The following is a 26821-nucleotide window of genomic DNA, read 5'->3' on the forward strand; positions in this document are numbered from 1 at the left end:
CGATGAGATTATGCAAGGAAACCCATAGTGATGGTATCTCAACCTCAATAGGTAAGAGAGCTTCTGCATTGTAGACCAATGAGTAGGGAGTTGGGCCTGTAGGGGTTTGAATGCTAGTTCGATATGCCCATAGTGCTGGATTTAATTGAACATGCTAATCACGACTAGCATCATTGACTGTCTTCTTGAGGATTCTCAATATGTTCCTATTTGATGCTTCAGCTTGACCATTTCCTTGTGGGTAATAGGGTGTGGAAAAGCGGTGTTAGATGTGAAACTTCTCACAAAGTTCATGGACATCCTGATTTTTGAAAGGAAGACCATTATCTGTGATGATGGACATGGGTACACCATACCGACAAATGATTTAGTTAAGGATGGATGAGCTGATCTGCTTGCCGGTGACTTGGGTAAGTGGAACAACTTCGATCCACTTTGTGAAGTATTCGGTGGCAGTAATGATGAATTTGTGGTCATTGGATGAAGATGGATGAATTTTACCCACAAGGTTAAGTCCCCATTGACAAAAGGGCCATGGTGTTGTGATTGGTTGCAATTCCTATGCTGGTGCATGTATCAGGTCTCTGTGAACTTGGCATTTCTTGCACTTTCTGACAAAGTAGTAGGAGTCTTTTTCCATGGATGGCCAATAGTATCCAGTGCGCATGAGTTTCTTGGCTAGTGAAGGACCTCTTGCATGAGTTCCAAAAATTCCTTCATGTACCTCTTCCAAGGCCTTTGTTATCTCATCCTGTTCCAAACATTGAAGGAGAGTACCATCAAGACTGCGTCGGTATAGGGTTTCAACAATAATGGTAAATCGAGCGGTTTGGCGAATGAAAGTTTTACGTTGGTTATTAGATTGGTTAGGATGAAGTGTGTTATCACATAGATAGGTGTAGAACTCACTGTACCATGGGGATTCAGAACCAACAAGGTGACATATCATCTCAGATTCGGTGATATCATAAGCGGGAATCCAAAGCTGTTCTACCAAGAACTCATAGCATGTTGAATTATGTGGAAGATCTAGGAGAGATGCAATGGTAGCCATAGCGTCAGCAACTCGATTCTGGTCTTTGGATATCTGCTCAAAGGTGATAGTAGTAAATGACATCTTTAAACTATCCACCATTTGCTTGTATGGCATGAGTTTGTCATCCTTGGTTTGATATTCATTTGTGACTTGTTGGATGACTAGTTGGGAGTTGCGATATATTTATAACTCTTTCAGTTTCCATTGTATGGCTAGTCTGAGTCCTGTAATCAAGGCCTCATACTCTGCTATGTTGTTTGTGCATGGAAATGTGAGCCTGTAAGACTTTGGATGTTGTCACCTTGAGGTGTGATAAATAGGATACCTACCCCCGAGCCATGCCTAGTGTATGAACCATCAAAGTATAGTTTCCATGGTTGTGCTTCTGTGATCATGAATATCTCTTCATCTGGAAAGTTGGAAACAAGAGGATGATCACCTATGAGGGGTGTATCGGCCAATTGATCTGCAATAACTTGGCCCTTGATAGCCTTATGATCCACATACTCGATGTCAAATTCACTTAGAATCATCACCCATTTGGCCAAGTGACCTGTCAATGCTGCTTTGATGAGTAAGTACTTTAGTGGATCGATCTTGGCAATGAGTTGTACTTTATGTGTTAACAGATAGTGCCTTAGTTTAGTGGCTGCTAAGATTATTGCTAGGAAAACTCTCTCAATAGGTGTGTAATTGAGTTCATAGCCTACCAGTGTGTGAGAGATGTAGTAAATAACACACTCTTTCCCTTCTGCATTATGTTGAGCCAGTAGCACTCCCAATGCCATATTAGTTGCTGATATATAGAGTAATAAAGATTTATTCAGATCTGGTGGGATCAACAATGGTGTATTCATGAGATAACCTTTAAGCATTTGGAATGCTTGTTGGCATCTGGCATCCCATTGAAAGTGGATGTTCTTGTGTAGTAGGTGTGTAAAGGGGTGACACTTATCTGCCAGTTGTGCAATGAATCTCTGAATTGAATGTAGGCACCCTTGTAATGTCCTTAGTTGACTGATGTTCTTCGGTGGTGGCATGTCCATGATTGCTTTGACCTTTGCAGGATCAACCTCAATACCTTTGCTTGAGACAATGTATCCTAGAAGCTTCCCTGAGGTTACTCCAAAGACACATTTCTTTGGGTTGAGTCAAACATGATATTGTTCTAGTCTGTCAAAGATTTTCTCTAATACTTCCAGATGACCTTCTCTTGTGAGTGATTTTGCCAGTAAGTCATCAACATAATCTTCCATTATGGTATGCATCATATCATGAAAAATAGTAGTCATTGCTCTTTGATAGGTTGCTCCTGCATTCTTTAGACCAAAAGGCATTACATTCCAGTAGTATGTTCCCCATGGACATGTGAAGGTTGTCCTATGTTTATCTTTTGGTGCAATATTTATCTGGTTGTACCCTGCAAAGCCATCCATGAGTGAAAGCATGGCATGTTCTGCTATTAGGTCCACTATTATGTTGATGTTGGGTAGGGGTAAGTCATCTTTAGGACATTCTTTGTTCAGATCTCTGAAGTCAGTGCAAATACAGATGCCCCCATTTGGTTTGCCAACATGTACAATATTGGATGATATCCATTCTGCATAATCAATTGGTCTAATAAAACCAACATCTAGGAGTTTCTTAAGTTTTGCTTTGACTAATACTGCAATCTGGGGATGCATCTTGCGAAGTTTCTGTTTGACAGGCTTGGCCCCTTCTGCGATGGTGAGGTGATGCATGACTAAATCAGGATCAAGACCATGCATGTCTGCATATGACCATGCAAAGTTGATTTGACGCTTTTTGAAGAATTCGACAAACTTGGGTTGTTCCTCTGGAGTTAAAAGAGATGTCAGATGTATGAGGTGAGGAGTCTTAGAAGTCCCTACGTTGTATTCTTTGGTTTCCTTGATGAGAATCGTTGATCATTCCCGCTGTGTACTAGAGGGGAGAATGTTAAACCTTTCATCCTCCAATGCCTCAAAGAGGTTTTCACCATTGGATACGCTCTTTCTTTTTACTTTTTTGGGATCAAACAGTGCCATAGTGTGGTTTTCACTGGAAGATCCATGTTTTATTGTTATATTTTTGTTGCTGAAAGGTTTGGCATCCGCCCCGAAGTATGCTACGCTACTAAGTTCAATGGCGAATCCAACTTTGTGATCCCCGCTTGGTATGTTATCCCGTAGTTCCAAAAAGTCAATGATTGCCTCATTGTTTTGGAAGTGGCCAAGGCATGGGGGATTAGGTTGGTTCCATTCGATGAGTTCAGGATGGACAATGGGAATTACCTCATCGATTAGGTTAAGTTCGTTAGATCTGTCAGTGAGGGTTAAGACGTTATGGTGAAGGTCTTTGATGGTACTCTCCCTGTCAGAATCAAGCGTAGGATGTGAGGTAGGGTCTGTGGAAGAATTTTCTAGTTCAGGAATACAAGAGGTCTTTATCTGTGCTTCTCCACAAATAGGGATGTCTTTACGAGGTGGAGGTAGTGATGTGTCTTCCTCATCTGAAGTATTAAGCTGGACGGAATCAAATTCCCACTCATGTGAGTCAGTCTCTAAGTCGCTCTCCAGTATCCGATTGCTATACCATACTGGGATATCCTTTGAGTTAAACACTATAGGTGTGATCGACTGATGTACCTAGATAGATGGAATGATTGGTGTTGCAGGAACAATTATAGGGATCAAAGAATCCGATAAGGGAGTATCGGCGTTGTTGAATCTGCTGCTTCTGCTGGAGTTGTTGGTGTTGTCGATACTGCTATGGGTTATGATATAGTTGCTGCTGCTAATGGTGCTATTGATGTTATGGTTGTTGCTAATGGGGTTGCTGGTTTGATTGGTGGGATGATTGGTGTTGTGGATGGTTTTGCTGGGATTTTTAGCCTCAATGGGGAAGTTATTATGGTGTGTGGTGCTGCTGATATAACCAAAGGTGACCTCTTTGTAATAGGCTGATAGAGTGGTTTGCTAGGTTTGCCTTTGAATCTAAGCTTAGGTAGGATCTCCTTTTGAAAGCCTAATCCTGTGTTATCTTTGGGCTTTAATTCTGGTTGTATCGGCTCATGTTGTCCTTGCTTGTAAGTACCCAAAGCACTTTGACCATCATAACCCATTCTTTGCATAATGAGAAGGCCTTTTCCATATTGATCCATGGGAAGCCTAGCTTGTGGGATTTTCGTGGTGATAGGATCTTTATAGATCCATTCTGCCAAGTCCTCATCTCTGGTCTCTTCTTCTTGACTCTTTCCAAGGATAAAAGGCATCAAAGTGCATGCTGGCTTGACGAGTGGTGTTTGAAGTAACCATTGAGGTTTACCATGAGTTCTAGGAGAAGTAGGCATTTGTCTAACACAAAAGAGTTGGCTTAGATTGTACTCCCTAGGACCTTCCTCTGCTATTTTCATCTTGAGCTTCTCTTGCTTGGGTATAGTGGTGTTTGAATTGGAAAGAGAGGTTGGACTTACATATAATGTGGATGAGATGGCTTCTTTGTTGTTGGGAATGGTAATCTCTAGTTGATGATTGATATTGTGACAATATGCAAAGGAATTTGCATCACCCATGATTGTAATTTCTACACCATTATGTGGGAACTTGATACACTGATGGTAGGTGGATGGAATGACTTGCATGGCATGTATCCAAGGTCTTCCTAACAACAAATTATACAGTAGAGGAAGGTCCAAAAATTGGCATATGATGTGCTTCACCACTAGGCCCACTCGGATTGGTAGCACAACAACTCCTTTGGATGAACACTCTGCATCCTCATAGGCTTTGATTGTTATCTTCTTGCGGGGATCCACTGATTCAATCACATATCCCAATGCTGTGACTAATTGTAGTGTACAAATATTCAGGCCTGCTCCATTGTTGATCAAGACTTGCTTGATCCTATGTTGGTTGATAAACCCTTCAATGTGGAGTGAGGCGTTATGAGGTTGTTGGAAGGATGTCTTGTCACTTTCAGAGAAAGTGAGATAAGGCGACGACCTTAGGTTTCCAACCATAGCTTGGAACTGATCCATATTTAGGTTTGTAGGGACTGATGCCTCTTGGAGAGCTTGATCCAAGATTATTTTATGAGATGGGGATAGGCGCAATAGCTCTAAGATAGATATTAGTGCAGGCATTTTGTCTAATTGGTCCACAAGGTTATACTGCTTTGGGATAGATGTGGTGCCTTGTGTAGCTACTTTTATGGTGATCTTGCCGTGACGTGTAACAACATTGCAGGTGGAGGTGGGATTTTTTATGGTAATAGTTGCAACTTGTTCATTGGCATCATATAAGTGATTCACAGTGTAATTATAGGCGGCTCACATATAATCAGTGGTATTTGTGTTTCGCCCTGAAGTGGAAGGACCCCTTTGATCTTGTGATGGAAGTGGATTTTTAAACATAAGATGATCATTATTTGTTATTTTTGGGTCATGTCCTTCTATTTCAATCTCACCTCAGTCAATAAGATCCTGAATAAGATCTTTCAATCTGTGACAATTGCTTGTTTTATGCCCTTTCCCTTGATGGAAATCGCAATGTTTAGTATCCCTCCACCATGAAGGTTTGACCTGAGGTTCATAATTTGATGCCTTTGGTAAGGTCACCAAATTTTGAGAAACCAATTGACGTAACATTGTTTCAATAGGTTCCCCTAAGGGAGTGTATGTTCATTTTGGTTTAAAATTTTGTTGGCGCTGTCTAGGTTCCTCTTGAGGTGCATTGCATCCTTGATTTGGGGGAGCAACTGTGTTATTATTGAGTGGGGGATTTTGTCTCGCAAAGCGGACCACAGGTTGTGCACTTTTGATAGTCCTTGCATCCACAACCTTGTCATTGATGATGTTTTTGTTTTTGTTCTAGAAATTAGGCTTATCACTATTGAAGCACGGGCGAGGGCCATCTTTTGACTCATTGTATATCTTGATAAGCCCTTTTTTTATGAGAGCCCGCTCACATTTTAAACCTTTGGTGATCATGTCATTGAAGGAGTCTGTGTGTTTTACGTGTAGGTGAATTTTCATTTCGTCGTTTAAGTTGGAAATAAATATTTTCACTGGTTCTTGTTTAGGTAACTGAAGAGAACATCTGCTAGACATTTGACGCCATCGTTGCAAAAAGACTGAAAATAGCTCGCCTATTTTTTGCTTAGTGTTACATAGATCAGCCATGGTGATATCACGTTCAATGTTGTGTGAGTAATGTGCCAGGAACTTCTAGACTAATTCTTCGAATGTCCTAATGCCACCTGGTAGTCAGGAAAACCATGATGTGGTTGTTCCTCCCAAACTTTGGGGAAAGAGTCGCATTAGGTATGTGTCCTCGTATGCTACTTCTAGGCAAGCTGAATGGAATTATCTAACATGATCACAAGGGTCTCCTTTTCCTCGATACTTTTCAAGCTTAGGTGTTTCAAACCCTCATGGAAAAGGTGGAATATGTATATTCCTATCAAAGGGATAGAGACAAATATCATTAAGTGAAAACTAGTTAGTTTTCACACCACTATGAAGCTGTTGGGCGAGATTCTCGACTTGTTGCCGCAACATGTCAATGTCATTTGGAGGAGGAGGAGGTGGGGGGTTTCCTTGATGAAGGTTGTATCTGATGTGATCTCGACCTCTTTCATCCTCATTATGACTTTGGTGTTCTGATGCTTGCCTTAGTTGTGCAATGTCAAAATCAGAGGGTAGTTTGGCTCCCTCTTGAGCAAGTCTTAAAAAGTGAGCATCAACATTGCTGCTGAGTATTTCGTCAAAAATCCGATTAAAGAGAGGGTTGTGTTGTGCCCTTTCTATTGCCATAGGAGTAGGAGTACTTGGATTGTCATCATTTACGTTTCCCCCAAGGGCTTCTTGGAATTCATTGATATTTTCCTCCTCTTCCTCTTCAATTTCTTGTTGTCTAGACCTGGACCTGGTATGAGCCATTTTGTTTATAAGTTTTTGTTGAAGTTTGATGAAAATGATGATGAATTGATGATGGAATGAAAGATTGATGTTTGGTGAAGTTCTTTGCATACGGATCCCTAGCACTAAAGGTAGATGCTACCAAAATTCTTCCTTGAATTGCTTGTTGTGTTTGATTGACAATGTTTGATGTGATAAGGTTTAGAGAAATCTAAGATGTGTTACAAACTCAACTACCTAGTAATGAGAGGATTCACTCATAGACTAGTTTTAACCTGTGTAGAAATGTCTTTTAGGACGAGTTTATCCTAGATGTAGAGACACTCTAAAAAGTGATGTATTGTGTTTGATTCAAGCAATATCGAAATAGAACTTAGGAAAAAAACCTTTTGATGTTTTGAGAGTTGGAATGGATTTGATGAGATGTGAATATGATAATGGATGAAATGTGAATTTCAATAGAAACTTTGTGTTACAAAAGGAACAAACTCTTCCTCTTCTTGTTTAGGGGTTGGTGGTTCTACCCTAGCTAAGTTATATGTGATACAAATATCTGGAAAGAAGGCAGGATTGATCTTGCCTCCCTTATTTTGATGATAACTCAAAGCTCTATATTGAGAAAAAGCTCTGCGGTTTAATGACTCTTGATCAAACTCGTTTGGTTTCCCTTGAAGGTATAGATGCATGTGACGTAAGAAGGTTCTATGAGAGATAAAGATTTTTCTATTAAGATAAAAGAATTTCCTCCTTTTGATAAAAGCCTTTGAGCTTAATGGTCTTTACTTCAAGTTGATGTGTTGATGAGGATTCTTCTTTCTTAAGATGTGAAGAATGGTCATATAGTGTGATACTTTTGTTATTGCTCTTTGTTTTTGATCTTTTTGTTGGTATTTTGAAAATGTTTATGTTGGATGAATACTTGTTTTGGAATTGGATTTTCTGATTTTTCTTTGACAAGAAAACAAAGCAAGCACACAAACACAAGAATGTTGCCTCAAAAGGCACAAATAGGTGTGGGTCTAGATCAACCCAATCTTTGGACTTTTTATGACCCTTTCCTTCAAATGTATTTTAGGTGTTTTTCCAAAACCTGAAGTAGGCTCAATTTACACTGGTCTTGACTCAAAAATGAAAACACTTCAAACACTCTTTATCCCTAAGGTCAAATGGCCAGTTGCGATAATTTCAGCCCACATCTTGATATTTCTTCAACTTTGGTACTACATAACTTATGAATCCCATTGTGGTAGGTAAGGATGTGATATACTAAGTCTTGCATAAGCATAAAAAATAGATGATCCCTATGATGGGGGAGTCACCACATTTATCGGGCTACAAGTAACCTTTCAAAAAGCTATGTTTCTACTCAAGGAAATATGTATGGTGAGTATCTTGGGAGGAAAAATTTCTATGCTCTTGCATTGAATTTATCACAAATATCCTCAATCAATAGAATGGGTGGGCTACTACTTAAAGGTGTTTAGTAATTTTTGATGTTTTTGGACATAAGTTCATTCTGCAGTGACTCACTTAAGAGCCTTGTAACTTGTGGTGGGGCCCATTTGTCCTTTCGGCAATTTACACTGTAGGAATAGCTATACCCAAGGCTACAACTTTCGCTCTCACCTAATTTCTATAGCGGCTCGAAGGATTTACCGCACGAGGTCATTCCCAAGAGTGATGTGTCTCTTGGCAGGCCTCTCTTAAAAAGATAAAATTTGAGTGTTACTAACACTTTTCTCTTGCACCTAGGACCACGAAAGCCAAGGGAGAGGATAGTGTGTGTTAGAAGTAGGACCACTCTACAGATTTTGCACAAGTGTGCCAAACATAAAAGACACTTGTTCTTTTTAACTCATCATTTGCAATGTGATCTAACTATTTGGAGATGTTGCTCCAACAGTCATGGTGTTCTTTTTATCCTTCAATGGCAAAATGTGTTGTAATCTAGGAATTGGAAATCCTGGTCAACTGAATTAAGAGCACGTTTTGCTTGAAGTAAATCGATTTGAGAACAACTTTGACAAATTGGGGATTCTTTTTAACCTGCACAAAATGAAGTGTTGATTGTGAATTTTAGTTTGATGGAAGAAATAAAATTTGCCTTGTTGATTTTAAGCACCAAAATAATTTGTTCCTAACTTTGCAAAAAATATTTTTTTGTGTTTGTTTTTGTGATTCTTTTTAACTTTGAACAAGTGTGATTCTTTTTTAGAGCTCCAAACAAAAGATGTGGTTCTTTTTAAAACTTCAAATGAAAATGTAGTTGATTTTAACCCAAAAGGAAAATGAATTTATTTTATCCTAACTTGAAAGACAAAGTTAGCAATATGAACAAATTTATTTCCTAAGCTAAAATTGCTAAAAAAATCCTATTGTAGGTTAAAACCTGCACAAAAGATAATTAGTTAGAAAAATCTGCATGTTTTGGTGGGCTTCTACAAGCCTAAAAATTTTGGTTTTCGGTTACAAGGAATTTTCTTACAACTCTCTGTTGCAATAGCTCTACTCTGTGTGAAAACAGAAGTGCTATTTAACACGAAAGAGCAATAGTATAGACAATAGCGCTAAAGTATCAATTTGCGAAGGCACCAAACTGAGAACAAAAGCGCAAGAGCATGACTTGTATGTCAATTCAAACATTCAAAAGTTAGTAGTCGTCAAAATGGTTGCTCTTTGATTCACATCGGGTTCACCAAATGATGCTCTGCAAAATGGACAATGTTAGACTAAAATCTATGGTCGTATAACACACAAAAACACAAGAAACAAAGACAAACGTTAGTGTTAATCAACCAAAAACAAGTCTAAGCAGGTATACCAAAAGAGACACTAAAAACATGATGAAATATTTAACTATAGAAGCAAATACAACAAGGCATCTCTAAATGCCCTCTACCATGCTCTTAGCTCCTTCTCCCTTGTTCCTCTCCTCTCCAAGTTCCAAATTAGTGTAGCTCTCAGCAGCTTTTTGCACTATGGATGTCTTATGGAGATTCAAGATTGAAAATGATTTTAAACTTACGCTATGCAAGTGTAAAAATAAGCTAAATATGAGATGCTATGGAATGAACTAAGGTATATTTTAGTCCAAAATGACAATATTGAAGTGATTTTATGCTAAAATGCTCTCTAAAATTGACTATAGATTAAATGCATACAAGTTTTCAGGATCTGGATTATGAAGAAATGGGCTCTATTTATAGGAAAAATGGAGCAATGGATGGTTGAGATTGAGTAATCTCAACAAGGGTCAGGATTGAATGATATTCAATCCATGTGAGGGCCATGTGAGGGCTTTCAATCCAATCCTAGGATGACAAGTGTCAACATGAGATAAGTTGAGAGGAGAGTGAATAAGCATTAAATGCTTGACATGAGCTGAGAGTTAACTTGGGAGTTAAGGTCAAGGTTGGGTTGAGTGAATAAATTCATTATTCAAAGAATAATGCTTTTATCCAATAGATAAACTCTTGTGAAAAGGTTAAAGGGATAACCATGGTCAAAGCAATAAATGCTTGAGGAGACACATGAGTTACATGAGGGTTGAGTTAGGGGTCAAAGTCCCTAACCATGGGTGCAAGTGGATTTAACCATAAATGGTCATGTAAGAGCCATTAATGGTTTGGAAGACTTTAGAGGTTAACCATTTGAAGACTTCAAGCCTTAAATGCTTTTCAAAGACTTTGGAGTCTTTGAGAAGTGACTCCAAGTTGCTTAGGAATGTGACAATATTTAGGGGATGGATTAGGCTAATTAGGAAGAGGTTAGAAGAATCTAGAAGGGGTTTAGGATTGCAAGTGGGTTTGGTGGTTGAGGAAAAATAGGATCTTTATTAAAATAAAATTCATTTATTACAACAAATAAGTGCAAGTTGCATTTTTATGAAAATGCAAGTGGGGGGGATTTAATGATTTAAATAAATGTTTTATTTAATTTATTTAAAAGAGGAAAGGGGATTAAATTGAATAAATAGGATTTATTCATTTAATTGATTGTGAATTTGGTTTAATGAATTAATTAAATAAATTGAATAATTTATTTAATTAATAGGAGAATGTTTGAGGATAAATTAATTAAATGTTAATTTAATTAACTGATGGCTAGTGGATTTTTAATCAAATAAATATCAAATATTCATTTAATTAAACTTGACAGATTTATGTGACTATAATTCCCATACAACATTTTGTCCTTCTTCTTCACCCAATCTGCCCTCAATCTGCAGCCTTGGAAATTGACCTGATCTAGCTGCAACCCAAATAACATAAGATGTGAAGAAGAATTTCTTCGTATTATGCACTTCTTTGAGCTAGTCTCTGATGTTATCTGATGAAATTTGAGCCCAATCATAATATTGTCATCCATCCAAAAAAATTAGCATGAATGAGAATATCCATGGCCGAAAGTGTCGACATGCAAGCTTTTCGAATGCCTTTCTAAGCATTATGATCAAATCCCTTTGGGGTTCTTTGAAATCCTGCCTCAAAATTTCATTTACCTTCAAGCCTGTCTTTCTCTCCTTCTCGAGCCATTCCTCATTCATTCTTTTCTTTCATTGGCTCATATTTTGGTTCCATTCTCTTTCACCATCTTCTTCCCCTTCAACCAATACCTCCCTCCTAGTGGGAATCTGAAACACCAAGGCCTCAGCGATAAATCAATCATCGATTTCCCATCAGCATCTACACATTGTCTGGTGTTGGGGTTATAAAATTATGCAACTTTCATTATGAACTTCGGTGCCTGTACTGACTATTGGAAAATAGTTGCCTCTACCAAACCGAACCTCTTGATCATCTAGTATTTTGCATCTAATCCTGGTTTCTCTAATTGCCTTTCTATATCTTCGAGCTATATTGGCCTGATCTTTGTGTCGATGACCCACTGGATAGCATCCTCCAGCTTGGAGGCGTATGTTCACCCCTGGTACTGATATTTCATTGTGCTAGGTAGCTTCTTAAGATCCTTTGTCTTTCGGGTAGATTCCATTAAACATAGCTAACCTTGCAAAATAAACCAAACCAACATCAAATACTACTCAAAGAGAAATCACCGCAAAAACAACTCACCTCTGGACTCTGAGATCCCGGGGTTATGAGGTGAGAAAACACAGAAACCACGAAGAAAACTAGGGAGTTCGGAAGTCTGGGGTCTCGAGATAAGATTGCTAATAGAACTAACAAACTTGGAACCCCGGGGACCCAGGATACCAAAATCGCCAAAAGCACAAAAGAAGACCACTTCGGGAACTCGGGAACTTGGGTTTTCGAAGTGATGAGACCCTGACAATGAAAACAAACCTAGGACTTTGGGGTCCTAAGGTTCCAGGATGGGACTCTAAATGCAACGTGGAACTTCAAAAAATTGAAGTCCTGGTAAACTACAAAGATGGAACCGAAAAAGGAGCTCGGGACCTTGAGACTACGGGGTTCCGAGTTGAAAAGACATGTAAAAAGGAAACTAACTCAAGAACTCGGGAACCCGGGTTTCCCAAGTAGTTAAACCTAAAATGAAAGACCACCATTTTGGGAACTCGAGAACCCGTGTTTTTGAAGTGGTGGGAAAGCACACAACAAACCCTAAGACTATCATTTCAGGAACTCGGGAACCCAAGTTTCTGAAATGACATGAAAGCAAAAAAACCCTAACCCTAACCCAGAACTGCAGGATCCCGAGATTCCGAGGTTAGGGCACAAAACATAAAACTAGAGAAAAACAAACAAAACAAGAAAAATTTAAGAAATCAAAACTAAAAAAGTGAAATATAACCTAAAACACACGCATATCCGGACAAGGAAGGTGAGAAATCCAACTACCTAGCATGAAAAAATGAAGACAGTTCTTAATTGGGAGCACGGGAGTGCAAAAATGCAAGGTCAAAGCTCTGGATTCAGACGAGTGAGTGCACAAATGAGCTCAAAAATGACCTCCAACCATATTTATACCCCCAACCAAGCACCACATTAAATGCGACTTCGGGGACCTGGGAACCCAAGTTTCCGAAGTGCAACACAGGCAATAGGCTCAGAACCCTAGGGTTTCAGGATACTGAACAAATAAAATAGATAACCAACCCAGGAGTTTGGGAACCTAAACCCCCAGGGTGACAACCCCAAAGACAAACAATTACCAGACTCCCAAAGTAATGTTCCAAAACAAAACAAAAAGAAAACTCGGGAGTTCGGGAACCCAAACTTCCGAACAAGAAACTCAAACCAAACAAAAGGTCACCTCGGGAGTTCGGGAACTCAAACTTCTGAGGTGGACAAAGCAAAAACCCCTAAAAACAAAGGAAAACTAACAAGAAAAAGGACAAAAACAAAAAAAAGGGGGAGCCGTATTTTCACGAGGATGAAAATAATGGGACTAGATATGCAGGGCATAACAAGTATTTGTGTTGTGGCTAGTTTTCCTGTTGTTCACTGATGACAGTGTTCAGTATTTTGATCTGCATTGCTTCGCATTGTAATATCATATTTTGCAGATTTGGAATTATGTTTGGGAAGTTGATGTGTGTCCTCAACCGAAGTGGTTCATGATTTGGAGGTCCGCAAGTGATTTTTCCAGGTTGATAATCATTGCAGTTAGTGTTCTTGAGGTTCTGTATGACGATAATGATTATTATAGTAATTCATGTTGGTGTGTATGTTGTCGTGGTGATTCATGATGCTTGTGGATGTTTCTAGATGATGTGCCTTCTTTGTTGGTGGTTTGCATAGATCGTTGAGCTCATAATTGATAATTTTCTCCAGTATATTGGTGTTCTTCACGTTCTTAGCTGACCGAATGATTGTAGCATGTTGCAGATGTTTGAGGCATAATTCTTGGAGGTGTTTCATGTTTGAGGTGATGATTTAGGTCCAATCTATGTCTTAGCCAACATTGTTTTCGTCCGCATGTAATAATTTGTATCTAATCAGCAACTATATCATTGTAATTATTTTATGTGTTGAGCCGACCTTGTTGATTGATCCAAGGTTGATGTCATGTATAAATAAATGTAATAATCTTGTGTGAGGTATGTGAGAGTGGATGTATGTGTGTGAATAATGTATTGATCTTTCAGAAGCAGAGAAGAAGTGTGAAGAAGAAAGTGAAAGTTGTTATGTGCTTAACCTGAACTGTAACCAAGCATTAAGGATGCTATTTCTCAGTTCATGATCTCTAAATGTGATCCAAATCTGTTTGTAAGGTAGCGAGCCTTCCCTAGGTTGTAGCCCTTGTTGTATTTTGAGCAGTGAGCTCTAGGCAGTGTTCCTGAATGCATGTGCATTACCCATTGTAATACTTCTAACAGAGTTACCTATTTTTTTAGTTCATCCCCACCGTGGTTTTTCCCCTAACAAGGTTTCCACGCCAAAATTCTTGATGTTATGTGTGTTTATGTTGTGTTACTGATTTATTCTTTCATTTCTATCAAATATGAGAATAAATTAAAGTTTTATAGGTTTTTGGAGACAACTGATTCACCCCCCTCTTAGTTGTCTACTGGTGTCAAAGCTATTTCATTAGAACTATGGTGTGGGTTAGGTCGAAAAACCTAACAACACCATATGACATGATAATTGTGTGGTTTGGATCTGTTGGCCCGACCCACACCATATGAAATTGGTGTGATGGTAAATGGTGAAACGATGTAGATAGGGTTTTCCAACCTGAGCAACACCACAAAACATGTGTAGCTCAGGCCAACAAGCCCTAGCTACACATTACAATAGTGCCACAAATAGTAAAAACAAACATAATTCGAGTCCATGGGCTCGAACCATACCATAGAATTAAGGTGTGAATTGGAACCATGGGCTCATATATTCCTGGGAAGGATCATATCATGAGATGAACAAGATGGGAAGTTCAGAGCTATGATCCCAAACTTAAAACAAAACCCTACACTCGAAAGCAAAAATGAAACAAGGAAAAATGAAATAAAAGAGAAAGAAAATAGACATACTTGAAGAAAAAAAAAATGATTCCGAGCAAGATGAAATGGTGGAAAAATCAGATGAACTATGCTTTGAAAATTGAATGGCAAGGTGAAATGAAACCAAAGTGCTTATAAAATGGATTCAAAATGATAAAGGAGTCCTATTAAAACTCAAACTAAGAAACATAAATGCCCAATTCGTGGGAAATAAATGAGATGCATATTGGGTTTATGAACCTGATTTGTACTCAAATGCACATTTCGGGTTCATGAACCCGCTATGCACTTGACCCACAATCTAAGTGTAGGGTCAGGTTTAGAATCCGACAATACACCCAAATGACCAAATATAAAACTAACTTTAAAATGGTACCAGATCTAGATTAATTGCTCTAAATAAAAAAGAGCTTAGAGTTTATGGGCCATGATTTGGACAAAAATCATGGGGGCTATCCCAAAATTTTGCTCAAATGAAATTGAGATAATAGATTGTATCTAGAAAAATCATCCATAAAAGATAACAAAGCATGACCAATAGTGGAATCAACTATCATGTCAATGTTCAAAAGCAAAAAATTGTCTTTCAAGGAACCCTTATTAAGATCTCGAAAGAAATCCTAATCTTATTGTCTAGTTTAACAACGACAACAATATTTGAAATCCAAGGAGAGTAATCAATAGGGAAAATAATGACAACTTCTAAAAGTTTTTCTATCTCAATTTTAACAAGAAATTCTATCTTGGGATTCATCTTCCTAATTTTTTGCTTTATAGGTTTAGCATCAGGAGTCAACATAATGTTATGACAACTTTATACATGGTTGTTCCATTCACGTCAATATTCCACTAGTTGGCAATGGATTTTTCAAGAGAGGGGTGAGAGATCCACATTTTCTCAAACCAGAAAGGGAAGCATTGTTTACTCTTAATGGACTCAGCAACAAAGGCAATGGGATAATGATCCGAACCAATTCTATTGACAACTGACATGGAGCATCTATGAGAAAGAATCCAATCATTAGTAACAAGGGATCTATCAAGTCTTACCTGAATGAGTTCTTCTCCATCCTTGCGATTAGACCAGGTGTAAGAAGCTCCAGTAAGATCCATATCAATAAGAGCATCAACATTGATGAGGTCCATCAAATCAGATCTGTTGTCCAGTTGGGTTTGAGTTCCTCCAAATTTTTTAGTTCCTTGCAAAGGAGTGTTGAAATCTCCCATCAACAACCAACTGTTCTTAGGGAAAGATCTTCTTTTCTGCTAGATTTTATCCTAAAATTTACTCCTAGCAACTTTGGAATTAGGGGCGTAGATATTTGTGACCACCCATTCCTTTCCTTCATAGATGCTTTTAAGTTTCATAGATATAATGTTACCATCTTCATCAATCATTTCTCCTAAAATAGTTTTCTTGTTCCAAAAAATAGCCACCCCACCAGATGCCCCATTCGAGCTACTACCACAGACCCCTCCATTTTTAAAGAAGTTTAAATTCTCCACTTTCTCCTTGCTAACATTAAGATATGAAACAAGAAGGTCTTTGGTGATATTTTTGACTCAAAAACAAAACTGAAGGAGGAATTAGATAAAATCCAAAACTCTACAAAAACATGGCTATAAAAAGTATCCCAAAGCTAAGGAAGAGGATGTATTAGTTAAACTTCACAACATTATTTCTAGGGAGGAAATCTACTAGAGGCAGAGATCTAGGGCTATTTGGCTCGAGGCTGGGGACAGAAACACTAAATTTTTTTACATGACTTCTATGAAACATAAAGTTGCGAATAGAATTTCCAGATTAATTGCTAAGGACAAAATTCTTCTTAATGGGGATGATATTAGGGATGAAGCTGTTAATTTCTTTTCTCAGCTCCTCACCGGTAGCAAGGAGATTGATTATACCCAAAAACAAGATCTGGTTGACATCATCCCCAAGATTATTAATCCTAATTAGAATAAGGCCCTTTCTACTATCCCCTCTGCTGGGGAAACTAATCTTGTCCTTTCAAGGGGATAAGGCCCCGGGACCTGATGGCTTCCCCATGTTCTTCTTCCAAGAATTTTGGCATATTGTGGGAAAAGACACGGTCAATGCAGTAAAAGAATTTTTTAGTTCAAGAAGAATCCTTAAAGAAATCAACTCCACTTTTATTGCCTTAATTCCTAAGGTGGCTGGGGCAGATTCCATGGGAAAATTTAGGCCAATAAGTCTATGTAACTCCTTTTATAAGATCATATCTAAAGTTTTGACTTCCAAACTTTTGGCTATCCTCCCCTTCATCATCTCTGAGGAGCAAAAAGGATTTGTTCCTGGCAGGTAGATTTTGGACTCTATCATTCTTGTGCATGAGAATATTCACTCCCTCAATGCTGCTAATAAAGAAGGATTTTTGATAAACTTGGATCTGGCAAAAGCTTATGATAGAGTGGATTGGCAAGCTCTTTTCAGAATTATGGAGGCTTTTGGATTTGATGAGAAGATAATCAAAATTATCAAAGAGTTGATCTCCACCCCAATGTTTTCAATTCTCATTAATGGATCTCCTTCTAAATTCTTTAAATCATCTAGGGGGCTCAGACAAGGAGATCCCATATCTCCTATCCTTTTCACCATCTTGGTGGAGAGCATGAGCAGATTGATCCAAAAAATGAAAGTGAATAAAATTATCAAAGGTCTTCAACCTTCCTCTGCTAATGTTTTTTGTTCTCACCAATAGTTTGTTGATGATACTATCTTAATGGGATACTCTTCTGTTGCAGAGGTTGCTGCCTTTAAAGGTGCTCTTAATTCTTATTCTTTGGCTACTGGCCAGCAAGTCAATTGGGACAAGTTGGCTATATACTTCATGAATACTCCTATCATAAGACAACAAAGAATTGCTAAAATTATTGGGTGCAAGGTGGAAATGCTCCCCTCCACTTATCTAGGTCTCCCATTGGGATTAGTTCCCCCAAACTCCTTCTGGAATATGTTAATTGACAAACTCAACAAAAAACTTGTTGGCTGGAAAGGATCCATTTTATCTCAGGCTGGAAAGTTGCATCTTCTTCAAGCCACTCTCCAGAATCTCCTTGTCTATGCTCTCAGTCTATTTGGCATCCCGACTAAATTTGTTGAAGCCTTAGAAAGGATTCAGAAGAGATTTCTTTGGTCAGGGGTTGAAGAAAAAAAGAGATTATCCTTGGTTGCTTGGGACAAAGTGTGTAAGCCAAAGAGAAAAGGAGGTCTTGGTATTAAAGCTCTTAAAACTTTTAATAAAGCTCTTCTTGCTAAACAAATACGGAGAGCTTATGACATTAAGAAAGATTGGAACCAGATTTGGTTTGACAAATATATTCATGATCAACCTCTCCAGGATCTCCTCTACTCTGAAGATATCCCTATTGGGTCTTTCATTTGGAATAGTATTATCAAATCCATAAAAGTGGCCAAACCTGGAGCTGGATGGGTCCTTGGAAAAGGTGACAAAATTAGGTTCTGGGAGGATCCTTGGATGAAAAATGAACCTCTCTTTAATCAAGACTGCAATCAATTTATTGAGGAATGTAAAAGGAGGTTTGGGTCTATGGTGTGTGACTACTGGAAGGAGAACATATGGGTTAGGCTTGATGTTATACATGTTGGGTTTTCCCTGCTTCAGCAGGAGTTGTTGTCCTTTTCTATTAACAAAGATTATGATGATGTTTTCCTCTGGAAGAGTAATCCAAGGGGTGAATTTACGGTTGCCTTAACCTATAAAAACACTTTTACCCAAATCAGCAACCCTATATGGGGTAAAGTTTGGAATAGAATTCTTATCTTTAAAGTCAACATGTTCCTTTGGCTTGCTACTCACAATAGGATCCTTACTATTGATAACTTGGTCCGAAGAGGTTTTATGTTCCCTAACAGGTGTGAGCTATGCCAGAAAGAGGAAGAATCAGTTGATCATCTGTTTATCCATTGCTCCTTCACTTGGGAAATTTGGAGTAAGTTTTGGGTGAATTGGAAAGTTGATTGGGTCATGCACAAGAGTCTCAAGGAAATTATTTGGCAATGGACCTTTCCCACCAAATTTCCTCTTATCAAGAACCTTTGGTCCTTGATCCTTCCCATGACTTGCTGGGGAATCTGGAAAGAGAGAAATAACAGAATATTTAGGGAAGATAAGTGCACTTCTCAGGTGGTCTTTGAAAAAGTTTGCAGGGCTATAAAAGAAAACATAAATATTCCTCACAGGAACAATAAACAATGGTTTTTTTATTGATATGAATGAAATTGAAAAAGGCATCCTTACTGAATGGAACTTAATTTACAAAGTTTTACAATAAGACAAGGAGAGATAATATTATTTGGAGATTTCCTGATCATGGATGGATCAAGGTGAATTTTGATGGGGCTACTAAAGGCAACCCTAGGAAGTCTGGTGGGGGAGGAGTCATCAGAAATGCTCAAGGTGTTTGTATTACTGCTATTGCTTCTCCTTTTAGGGTCCAAAATAATCATGTGGTTGAAGCTCAGGCTATGTTGAAAAGCCTCCAGCTTGCTCAGGGATTCAAATTTTTAAAAAAATGGTTGGAAGGGGACTCCCTCAACATCATTCAGGCTCTTAAAGGTACTAGTTCCTCATCTTGGAATATTACTAATTTGATTGAAAGTGCTAAAAAGTTATTAAATGACTATGTTAGTATTCTCATAACTCACACTCTAAGGGAAGGCAATAAGGTTGCAAACCTTTTAGCTAATGAAGGGGCCAATTTAGAGGTGGAGCTTAAATATATTAGAGAGGCCCAATGTAAAAGGGATGTTAGAGAGCAATTATTATTTGATCGCATCAATGTGTCAAGTTAAAATCATGATTAACTTTTGGGGTCCGGAAATCAAAGACAGAGTTTGGGGGCAAATGAACTGTCAGTTAATGATTGCTATTAGGCATCGGTTTTATGATCATATGTGTGATGGGGATTATAATAATAAGTGCTGGATTTGTGCAGCCATTATTATTATCTTTAAAACCATGTATGGGACTCTATTTTGTTACCCCAAAAATTGCTCAAGAACCTGTGGTTAAATCGAGGCCTGCAAATTGTGAGATACACCATTGGGGACTTTGACTTGCTGTTCAATATGGGAGGTAACTTAAACCGGAATGAGCCCTCTGGTTGTGAGAATTGGAAGAGTGAGTGGAAAGTGTGGAGGAGGCTTCATAGATATGGATTCACCGACTATATGGAAAAGCTGCATGGTAGCAGAAAATCGTTGTCTCAAGGCTTTGCTAGGGGCTGGAACAGCAACAGAGTCACTTTGTTTGGGGAGACCTGGAAGATTGATGAGGATCTGGTTGCAAAGGTCACGGGTCTTCAGAAGGAGGGCACAAAATTCTATAGGGACTGGAAGTTTTCTATTGAAGCGATTAAAAACTTCCCGAAAACTGAGGATAAAAAGGCTCAGCTTGCCAAGAAAGACAACGTCTCTTACTACCTCCCCCAACAGGTAAAGTCTTTTTGGTAAAAAGCGTTAAGGGTTTTGATGGAATTCCTTACTGTTGATGGTAGATTTACTAAAGTCTACAATTATCATTTTGCAATTCTCAATCATTTCCGCCATGGGGTTAAGATTTCTCTGCCCTTTTATTTAGCTTCTTCCCTGAATGAGAGCTTGGCTGACCATGCTAAAAGCCAAAATCTTACCCCATAGCCCATCAGGGGCTTATTTTGCTCATTTACGAACACCTGAAGGAAAAAGATAGGGTTAGCAAGGATGATTACCTGGTAACTAATGCACATGTTTCTAAGAGGTGTAATGATTCTGAGTCTAATGATGACCTGTCTAATGCCCCTACCCATAAAAAAGGGAGAGCTGACATTGATAATGTGGAAACAGAGGTGAATTATGATTTGGAGGAGGAAAAGGGGAAGGAGGTTGAGACTAAAATGGAGAGTGAGAAGGAAGAGAACATTGGAGAAGAGGAGGAAGGGAAAAAAGATGCCAATTCTAAAAACCCTGATTCTAACCCTATGGGTTCGAATAGAAGGAATGTCACCCCGAACTGAATGGAGGAAGACAACCCTAATTCCGTGAGCACTGAGCAAGGTAGGGATTCAGTGAATACTATTTTGAATACTGCCCGAAATTGCACACTGGAGTCTTTCAATCTCCAGAAGTGGGTTATTGACAACATAACAAGCATTCAGAGCAAACAAAGGGACCTAGAAAATAAGATACACAATTTGATTAAGGAAACAAATTCGGGGAAAAAGAGTGAGGAGGTGGAAACCGGTGAAGCTGAGGAGGAAATTGAGATGCAAGACTGGTCAGAAAAAGACCTGATAAAAGGGGATTTGAAACATCTGGAGGATGTTATTAGAATTGTAAAAGAAAACACTAAGGTGGATAACGATAACATAATCACTCGGGTTGCTCAAATTGAGAAGGCATTGAAAAGTATCATGAACCATAGTCTTGAGGTCTTGAGAGTTTCTTCTCAAAACATGAATGCCTTGGTGGATCACTTAGAGAGGAAAAATCAGGATAAGGATTTGGTAATCATTGAAGATATACTGACCTCCAGCTCCACTCATCAAATCTCCAGGCGAAGGACCAGGCAGACCACCACTGATATGGAGACAAAAATGAAAGACATTAAGCTAAAATAGGAGAACAATGATCTGAGAGAAACCGCTAAGGCCATGATGCTTTTGGTTTAGAATGCTGAGGAGTCTATAAAAGTTTTCATTTGACTTGTAATGCTGGGTTTTGGACACTAGTTTCTCGCTAGCTCTTTGCTATCCTTTTGTCCTAGTTGTTGGTTTTTGTGTTGGTTTTTTGCAGCTGTTTTGTCTTGGTCTTATCTTCTCTTGTTTCTTTCTTGTTCATCTATCATAATGTAAGCGGGTTTCGGGTCCCTTAAAACCCGATTTTCCTTAATAAAAAACATAATGTTATGAGTCACAATCCTAGGATCAATGCCAGACATATCTAAATTGTGTGTGTGAAAAAGTGGAATAAGTCTGTAAGCTATAAGACAACACTTCAATTAAGGCATTACATGTATGGTTAGACAGATATAAGCATGAATAATAAAACCATAACAAATCGACCCATTTCCTTCTAAAAGATGTGAGTATAAGATTGCTCTCAGATTTGTATAAGCAATACTAGTGACTAGACTACACCAAGATGAAAGATTTAATCTATATGAGCATGAGATTAAGCTAAATGGATGCAAGATTATGCTATATGGATGAATAGTAAGCTATATAAATTCAAGCAATCATGAAATATGCAAAAAGAAATTAAACTAAGATACAATAATCTCAAAAAGCGAGCACAATATCTTCAATGATTCCAGAGCAAAAACTGTATAATAACAATAAATCTTCAGGGTGTTTTGAATGAGAGATGAAGGTTGAATTTATAGAGAATCACAAGAGAGATCAAGAAAAAGCACAATTTAGGATAATTGAAATAATTGAGAAATCAAATTCAGTTAATCTTGAGATAGGTTTCCATTATAGTTTAATTGAAATGCATTCAGAAAAGAAGTTTGAGTTTGCATTAGAGATATAATTCAATTAATTCCATGCACTTGAGATAAAAATAGGTAATTCTATGCAAATCTTTGATTTATTCAAGAAAAGAGTCTTTTTCAATGCATCTGAACTTCTTTTCTCAAAAGCTTTGAGTTCCAATTTTAGAGAATGATTAAATTCCTTTTAATTGTTTTTCTAATTTCAAGTTATCTCAATTTAGAAGAAGAAATAATATCTCAAGTTTGATTTCTCTCTCAAATTCAATTCTTTTATTTTATTTTCAATTTAACTCTTGCTTTGTGACTAATTCCTCTTTTGTGATAAATTAATTCCTTTTTTATGATTAAATGGTAAATTTATTAATTAATTAAATATGCAAGGATATTTAATAAATTAAAATAGGATAATTGATCAAAATGATTTTCTTGGAATGATTTAATTAAATAAATAAATATTTAATTATAGAATAATTCAATTGCCATGTGACATTCAATGATTGAAGAATTAATTAATTGTGTGCTCGAAGTTGATTTAATTGCCTTTGGTTAGGACCTTGGCAATGTTGTCGAAATTAGGGGCCCATGGTTTAGGTGACCAATTTTAGGGTATTACATAAATAAATTTAAGCAAACATTTTGAGGAATTCATGTAATAGAGAAGAATACTCATTATGTTCACCATTGTCTTAACACTTCTGCATCTTAATGATTTTTTCATCAAGGCAAGGATCCATTTTAATATCAATGGTATCACTCACAAGAAGATTACTTTGTTGAGGAAAATCCATCGGTTGAGGTCATTCATAAATCATCTCTTCATTATCACTTTCTAATTTAATATCTTTCCCAAGGTATGCTTTGATATTTAAACAATAAGGAAATCCATAATTGTGATGATCACGAGGAAGATTATCAATCAATTGAGGATTCACTACAGAAAAAGATTTAGAATAAAATATGACATTTACATTGAGAGATGGTTTCATAGATGCTTTGGTGGGACTAGAGAGATTATATCTAAGTCCAAAAGATATCTCACAAATATGACTCTCTAAAGGAACTTTAATTTCTTGTTCATGTGTGCCACAACCATTGCCATTATATCCATTTTTAGCTAGGATGTAGAAACTAGGAACATAAATGGAGGTCATTTCCATAAGGGATGGTGGATCCTCATATGTCTCAATGTCATAAGTAAATGAAGTATCTGATTTTGAAGCAACTACAAAATTGCTACTAAGTTGTTTAGACAAAGTAAGTTTCTTTTCAAGTTTTACCATATCATCATCCTTTTTAGTCTTGGGCTCTAATGGGGGGACTTTATATTCTCCTATAAAAGAAGGCATAAAATATAAGGACCCCTAATTGTCATCTAAGGGTACCTCTTCAGATGAGGAAGTATCTTCAAGCAGAGATGGTGTCTCATCTTAAGTAGTAGAAGAATTAGAAGAATGTGAAGAAGATTTTGAGTCGGATGAAGTTTACAAACAATCTTGTAAATTAGTATTAGCATTCAAAGTATACATCTTATTGTCATAAATAAATTTGAATTTAAAATGAAGAGTAGAAGGGACAACTTGCATACTATGAATCCAAGGTTGTGCTAATAGAAGATTGGAAGTAAGATTATTGGGCATGACTTGGATAGCTGTAGGTAAAATAACAGGTCCTACCTTAATAGGAAAGATTATAGTACCTAAGGATGCTCTAGAAATATTATCAAAGCCACAAATATAAAGAAATTCATGTTGAATAAGAAAAGTGTCCACATTAATCTTATGTAACAAATCAATGCTACAAATATTTAGGCCAAATTTGTTGTCTACTAGGGCTTGTCTTATATAATTACCATTGATAAGGACAACAATCATAAGAGGATCATATTTATTTTGATTCTTCTTAGGAGGTAACTCATCTTGAGAGAGCACAATTTGAGCTTTAGGTGCTTTCATAGAATCAATCAAAGAAGTCATATTATTAGGTGTCACCGCAGGTGGAACATCTAAGTTTTTTAAAGCATTTTGTAACATTTCATGATGTATAGATTAATTTTGAATTAAATCCCAAAGAGATATCTTGGTAGGAGTGGTTTTAACTTGTTCAACAAGGTCATAGTCTTTGCCAAGATGTTGTGACAAACGAGGTGCTGATGGAAGTATTGGTTGAGAAGTAGGAAGAGAAGAAGGGATAACCGGAGGAGGATTAGGTTTCCTATTATTATCATATTATATGTATGGGCAACCACATTGTAACTCTCTTGGGTGATTTGTTTGGCATATTCATAAAGACTCATAGTTGCATAACCTCCTTGCATAGTAATGACTAGTTTGTTAGGAGTGTACAAAGTATCCTTACTCTAACTACCTTGAACCACAATAACTAGTTTATTAAGAGGTTGAGATGTTTGAGGGGTACTACAATCCTGAACAATAATTATAGGCTTGTTATGTGTTTGAAAATTTTGTTCATATCCATTCACATTTATCATATTGATCAACCTTTTAGACATGGATGTTTTAAGATTTTTTAAGGAATATTTAGTAGAGATAAAATCATCAAGAATATCATATAACATAGCAAAACCATCCCTACTAAATGGTGTTGAATATTCTAACACACAAGACAACTAAGGGGGTGGGCGGGTGGGTGAATTAATTATTTAAAATCTTAAATATATTCCCTTAAATCAGATCTACAACAACTTAACTTTAACACTTAATCCTCAGAAAGATATAAGCATGAAATAACATGAAAACCAAAGCACACTATACATAATGAAACACCAGATATTATGTGGAAAATCATGTTAAGGGAAAAACAACGGTGAATTCTATTCTCAATATATAAACACTTGTTAGGGTGACACCAGTTAAGGCGATTTTTACAAAGAAAGGCTCACTGCCAAAGGGCTTACTGCCCGAAAGAAGGACACAAATATCTGTAGATACCTTTGGCTCACTACTTCTAGCAGCTAACACATGAAAGTTCACACTAATCAACACTTTTCACCAACTTAAACACCAGTCATCAAACAATTAGGGAGATAGATCCTCTTTTACACACCTTCATCACCTTCCACTTTCTTTACAACACACATCTATTTTTATCATCCTCACATATGCAAAGTCTCTCATGGTTAGCTAAGCATCTCAACCGAGCATAACTCAAATTAGGTTGTTAATCTTTGCTGAATAAGTTTGTATGCATTAGGTCCTTATCAAAGAAACAAATCTTCTAATTTCTATAAGTACTTCTCTTTTTCATAATGGCTTAAAGTCCTAACAGTAATCTTTTGCATAACACAACTATATCCACACTTATCTCATCAGTTTTAAGGGTATTCAATAGAAAGCACTTTTGTTAGCATAGTTGCAGGAAAACCTTTTGTCGTCCCTGCAATTGCTAACTCCCACAGTTTAAATTTGCTTAAAATAAACCTCTTTTGTGCTTGAGAGTGTAAGGTATACCCACCTAGGTTTAGTGGAGCCTAAAGTGTAGAGGGATTTGGTCTTCGACCATCCCTGTTTGTTGGCCAAGGTAGATTGGATCAATTGAGGATTAGGCAAGTCTTTGGTTTTCCAATCTGTAGTTTTGGGCACCAACACATCATATTGTCCTAATGGTTCACATGCTATCTTAAGGGGTCATATGGTGTCGTTAGGTGTCATATGTGGTCCTAAGGGGTCACACTATGGTGTTATAATATCGTATGACCGCTTAGGACACCATATAAACTATTAGGATATCATATGCTCCTAATAGTTCATATGGTGTTCTAAGGGGTCATATGGTGTTGTTAGGGGTCATATAGGGTCCTAAGGGGTCACACATTGTGTTATAACATCGTATGACCCCTTACGACACCATATCAACATACTGAGTGTACAGTACTTTGCTGGTCAGTCACCACCAACAACACCATATAATGAATCATGAATCATGCATACCCCTACTGAAAAGAAAAAGAAACCAATAGTTGGGTGAACCGATTATTGGTTTACCCTCTGCATAAGGGTGTAGCTCCCCATATGATATTCAATGAATTTTTATGCAAAGTAATCACAAAGAAATACACTTTTAACTAGAAAGTGAGAAAGGCTTTTCACATCCATTTGTCAACACAATATGAATGTTACAAAATAGTTATTCATAATGTAAATCCCACAGACTTGAACTTCAAATATTTCACTCTTATAAAACTAACTTTATAAAGTGTGCTCAATGTATTATGGACTCTGATCAAGACTCACTCATACCCCAAAGGACAAGGGGGATCAGAACAGACTTATAATAAGCGGATAATCAAAGAAGTAAAATATTCTGCACACAAACATATATCCCAACAGAGATTTGTTCTTTCATTCAAACACACAGATCTGAAGGTTGTGCAAAATATATCATTTCATTCATAGATAAAATGTCTA

Source organism: Cryptomeria japonica, chromosome 2, assembly GCF_030272615.1.
Source record: "Cryptomeria japonica chromosome 2, Sugi_1.0, whole genome shotgun sequence".
Lineage (NCBI taxonomy): Eukaryota > Viridiplantae > Streptophyta > Pinopsida > Cupressales > Cupressaceae > Cryptomeria > Cryptomeria japonica.